We start from the raw sequence: 6266 nt of genomic DNA, 5'->3' as shown, positions 1-6266 counted from the left end.
AAATTCCTTGCAAGATACCCTGAACTATATCGTTGCTTGCGTATAGCCATGGGGTGTTTGCATTCGACACATACGATGAGTCTCGAAGTTTTGGCAGGAGTACCCCCGCTTACTCTTCGGTTCACAGAATTATCCTACAGATTTCTCATCCGTTGCAAGATCATGAATCCATTGGTGATTGATAACTTCGAAAATCTACTCCAACTGACTCCTCAGTCAAGTTTTATGTCTCTATACCATGAGTACCTTACCCATGAAGTGCACCCTTCACCGGGCATCTCCAACCAAGTTTGCTTCCCATACTTTTGCAATTCCTCTGTCAATTTTGATCTGTCCATGCGACAAAAGATCCATGGAATCCCAGATCATCTACGCTCCGATTACATTCCGGAGATATTTTCGGCAGAATATGGGAAAGTTAGATTTGATAAAATGTTCTTTACTGACGGTTCATGCATAAACGGGTCCACTGGCTTCGGCATCTTCAATGAAAATTCCAGTGCCTCTTTCAAACTCAAAGATCCTTGTTCCGTGTATGTCGCTGAACTGGGTGCGATATATTACGCATTAGGGATCATTGAAACATTGCCCATCGACCACTATTTTATTTTTTCAGACAGTCTCAGCTCAATAGAGGCAATCCGCTCAATGAAAGTTGATAAACGCTCATCTTATTTCCTAACAAGAATAAGACATCTATTGAGTGTTTTGGTCGAAAAATTATTCAAGATTACCTTAGCATGGGTTCCCTCTCATTGCTCGATTCCGGGGAATGAGAAAGCGGACTCGCTAGCTAAGGTGGGCGCTTCAGAAGGCACACTTTTTGAAAGGCAAATTACTTATAACGAATTTTTTCACATTCCTCGTCAGGACACACTCGTTAGTTGGCAGTTGGCTATCGAATTGGGCTCGCAGCAAACAATCTTTGTGATTGTGGCGATGGCTACCACGACATCGAGCATATTGTCTGGTCGTGTATCCGGTTCCATGCTGCTCGCTCTCAGCTCTCTAGAGCACTGAGAGCAAAAGGCAGACAATCGGATATCCCCGTCCGGGATATCTTAGGTAGCCGTGATCCTGATCTTCTGCTTCATCTATACCTGTTCCTCAGGAACGCCGATGTCAACGTTTAATGATTTTTCCTTCGTTGTGTCCCTGTTTCGTATCCCTCCTATTCGATCTATAAACTTTTACTTAGTCGCGGCAATACATACACACACTCTTTACAGATACACGGGCCAAAGGTTGTGCAGTCCACTGATGATTCAACAAAAGCCAAAGGTTGTACCGCTCATGACAACTCTACACGAGCTGATGATTGCGCCGGCTAGTGACCATTCTATCCTGGATTCCTCGAGAAGACGCACCACGCTAGCTATGGGGTACAGACTAGGGGGGCGTTGCTGATTAATGGTCAGCTGCATCCCAATAGGAAGTATCCCGTGTCGGGCACAGGTACAGATCATTGAAGACAGCAACATCACAATTACGAAAACACTTGTAATACTAACCTCGAGCCAACCGCGAGTAATCGGTTACATATTACTAACATAGTTATAAGGCAAACATTGTCGAAATATTGAACTCCCGGCCCCGTCAGGTCGACGCCATATGAGCCTTAATAAAAATATATATTTTGGATAAAAAAAAAAAAAACCATCCAAATACTTGCACTTCGTGCTAAAAGCAGATCATTAGTTTTATAACTCGTTGAATTGAACTAAAAACGATATCAACACCCGAAAATGACAAAAACTCAAAATTACCGAAGTGCGATTTCGTGTTGTATTGGTTGCTTTGTTACTTCGGACGTATCGAGCGTCAGAGGAAAGTGATGTCCGAAGTAACAGTCGAGTGCATAAAATTCGAATCTGTACATTGGTCATTTTTTGTATCGGCGATAAAAAGGCGAAAAGGATAGATACTTGAACGATTGTTTTCTCAATGCATTAAATGATTGATAACTAATAGTGTGCATCTATTAACTCGATTCGTAGATTTTACTTCATACCATTAGTAACTTTGTTTTTTTTGTCATACCTAACATCTGTGATGTGCACGCTTTGCAATCGCCATTTCTATTTTGGAGATGAAGCGATTCGGAGGTAAGCATTTTGTTGATGTTACGTTTCATTACATATATACATATTTGATATTATTAACATATGTATTTCTTTTCTTCATAGAGACACGAGAGAACAAAATGCGGATGAAACGTGCTCATGCTACCGACACTCCCTAAATAATGCAAACTAGAGCGATGCAGCAGGAAGAGGAACGGGAACTTTCCTCGTGTACGCTGCTCATAGAATAAGTTATATATTATTATTATAATGTATTCTAAGTATGTGGAGTTAAATGTAATCAAATAGAATTTTTTCAATTAAAAATAATTATTAAAAAACATTTTTATTATCCCTGATGATCATCTCTCACAAATGAGAAGCAAAATTTTCACTGATATTGCACCAATGTTGGACCAACAAATCGTAGTTTGTTTGACGTTTGTGCCTACCATTTTTCTTTCGTAATATGTACCAATGATTAGTAGGGTAGAAAATGACTAGAGAATTGGTAACATGTACCAAAAAATTCGTCGTATTTACTAACTATTCCTCTCAGTGTATAAGCTGGACTGGAACGAAAAACTACCAGAATTTCTGTCTGCTCATGCGGTACCACCACGGAAAATCACCCGAAGTACGGCTGTGTTACAGCAGCAGCAGCAACAACAAATACCCGGTTCATCCACTGTTTTACCAGCAGCATAGGCAGCTTCAAAAAGCCTGCGATTACATCCCCGGCAGCTGTGATACAAGCGCCCTTGATTGTGGTGCCGGTATGAATAGTAGTAATAGAACACTGGCTGCTGAATGTCGGGGGATAGCGTTGATACGAGGAGTTCATGATGCAAAGTATGCATCATCAACTGCTCGTATGTAGTGATCCCCGATAATCGTTCGATTAATCGATTAATCGAATACTTCCACAAAAACCGATTAATAATCGAACGAATACTGCGCAACCAATAATCGAAGCGAACGAATAATTTACGTCGTTTAATCGATTCAAACCCAGAGAAAAAAACGTACGGCCGCTGCAGTTTTATCCTGAAATTCAATCATTATCTTTGACGCTCCCTTAAACTCACAAACGAAACTCAATGCCGTCAATGCGAATTGAGTTTCGTTTACAAGTTCAGGGGAGCGTAAACGATAATAATTGAATTTCAGGCGGAATGAACACTTTTTTGATTCCAGATGATTTTTTTAACAAATGAGAATTATTAGTCTAACTAATTATTCCTCTCAGTATGACGATTAATCAATTAATCGAATATTTGGGGCGATTAATCGTATCGAATAACAAACTGCTAAAAAGTATTCATGAACGATTAATTTCAAAAATCGGGGATCACTACTCATATGCTGTGCATTGCAAACACACCAGCTGATCTGCCGAATAAAATCGACCGATTCCATCCTCGAGTTCCAATTTTATTTGTATAGAAAAAAATATTTATCATTTTTATTGATTACAACAAATAAAAAAAAGTTTATTTTCTTTACAATTGAAAAGAAAATATTACGATTCTATGCCTGATCAAAATACCATTGAACCGACGTTGGACTGAAAAATGACCCTGTGTTGAACAAATTACATATATGTTTAGGGCATATGTCAAACCAACGTTGAACCAACCGCTTATAGTCTAAAGGTGGCCGTACACTGTTTGCCCGGAGGTCAAATATTTGATATTTTTTGACAGATAAGGTTTGATTTGATATTTGTACAAACACTATTTTGTTTGCCACTCTTCAATTTTAAAAAGTAGTAAACAGTATCAAACACCGAACATGGAAAAAAATCAACTGAAATATCCAAGGTAACCTAACCATGTACCGACAGGTTCGAAGAACAGACTGAAAAAATATTTTAGGCATCCAATAATTGAATATTTGCTTGTCGTGTTTTGTGTAGAATATATTTGATCAGTACACGTTGACCAAATTTTATCTGTCAAAAAGAGTCAAATATTTGACTTCGGTGAAACAGTGTATGAGCACCCTAAGACAAGATTAGACAACTGGCTTCTTAAGGTGGCCGTACACTGTTTGCCCGGAGGGCAAATATTTGACATTTTTTGACAGATAAGGTTTGATTTGATATTTGTACAAACACTATTTTGTTTGCCACTCTTCAATTTTCAACAGTAGTAAACAATATCAAACACCGAACATGGAAAAAATCCGCTGGAATATTCAAGGTAACCTAACCATGTACCGACAGGTTCGAAGAACAAACTGAAAAAATATTTTAGGCATCCAATAATTGAATATTTGCTTGTCGTGTTTTGTGTAGACAGTGTACCCTTAGGGTGCTCATACACTGTTTGACCGAAGCCAAATATTTGACTCTTTTTGACAGATAAAATTTGGTCAACGTGTACTGATCAAATATATTCTACACAAAACACGACAAGCAAATATTCAATTATTGGATGTCTAAAATATTTTTTCAGTTTGTTCTTCGAACCTGTCGGTACATGGTTAGGTTACCTTGAATATTCCAGCGGATTTTTTCCATGTTCGGTGTTTGAAATTGTTTACCACTGTTGAAAATTGAAGAGTGGCAAACAAAATAGTGTTTATACAAATATCAAATCAAACCTTATTTGTCAAAAAATATCAAATATTTGACCTCCGGGCAAACAGTGTAAGGCCACCTTTACTCTTCTTCATCGTACAAAAACGAAGCCATGACATAGAGATGCCAGCGTTGTCAAATATTATAAAATTTCGGATTTTTTAAATTTCTGTGTTTATTTTTTTTTTTTTTATATAAATCGTTTATTTTTACAGGCTCAGTTACATTAGTTTAAAGGAGCCGAATTCTTAAGTATATGTTTTAAAACTATACATAAATAATTTTCCTAACACTATGGTTAGTAAGGTGGAAAACCGATTACTCGCGGTTTACTCGAGTTTAGAGGGTGACATCTTTCAGGAAAGGGATGGGATATAAGGGAATTGTTACAATGTTGATGATCACACTCGATTCTTAAATCTATTGTATATTTACATTTCAACTTATTTTACTGTTTATACCAAGGGGGCCAATCGCTCGCAATGGATGAAAAGGAGGGTATAAGGACATAGGTACAATCACACACGAAGATCGATAGCTTTAAGGAAAACATATATTTGGGTCATGTAATCAAGGTCTAACCGAGCCAACACATCTCTCACCGGCACATTGGGCTGTCTTCCTCGGGCCCGAAGGGAGTTTTCTAAATTCGATCTGGCGACAAGATACATCTCGCACGACCAAACAACATGCTCGATGTCGTGATAACCTTGACCACAGACGCAGAGATTGTTGCTGGAAAGATTGAAACGAAAGAGAAGCGCATCTAACGAACAGTGATTGGACATGAGTCGGGAGAAGGTGCGAATAAAGTCCCGACTCAAGTCCAGACTTTTGAACCACGGTTTGAGGCTAACCTTAGGGATAATCGAGTGAAACCACCGGCCCAATTCATCTTCGTTCCATTTGCGTTGCCAGTTAGCGATGGTATTTTTACGGACTAAAGAAAAAAATTCATTGAAGGCGATTTGACGCTGGTAAATGTCGCCTTCAATCGCACCTACCTTTGCTAATGAGTCAGCCCTCTCATTACCCGGAATTGAGCAATGTGAAGGGACCCAGACAAAGGTAATGACATAACAGCGTCTGGATAAAGCACTCAAAATTTCTCGTATTCTCTCAAGGAAGTACGGCGAGTGCTTTTCCGGCCTCACTGAACGGATAGCTTCGACAGAGCTAAAACTATCCGTTACAATGTAATAGTGTTCAACAGGTCGTGAGGCGACGCTGTCCAGCGCCCAGTATATCGCTGCCAATTCAGCAATATACACTGAGCAAGGATTCTGAAGACTGTGGGAGGTGCTAAAAATTTCGTTGAACACTCCAAATCCTGTGGACTCATTCATAGAGGACCCATCAGTAAAGTACATATTATCACAATTGATACCCCCATACTTTGAATCGAAGATCGTTGGAGCGATCCTCGATCGTTGATAATCTGAATATCCATGGATATCCTGTTTCATGGACAGATCAAAATGCACAGAGGAATTGATGTAGTCAGGAAAACAAACACGGTTGGGAATATACGAAGAAGGATCAACCTGCATGGAGATGAATTCATGATATGAACTCATGAATCCGGAGTGAAAATTTAGCTCGATCAGCTGCTCAAAATT

The sequence above is a fragment of the Toxorhynchites rutilus genome, chromosome 3 (genome assembly GCF_029784135.1).
Source record: "Toxorhynchites rutilus septentrionalis strain SRP chromosome 3, ASM2978413v1, whole genome shotgun sequence".
NCBI lineage: Eukaryota > Metazoa > Arthropoda > Insecta > Diptera > Culicidae > Toxorhynchites > Toxorhynchites rutilus.
Note: the sequence above shows the minus strand (reverse complement) of the source record.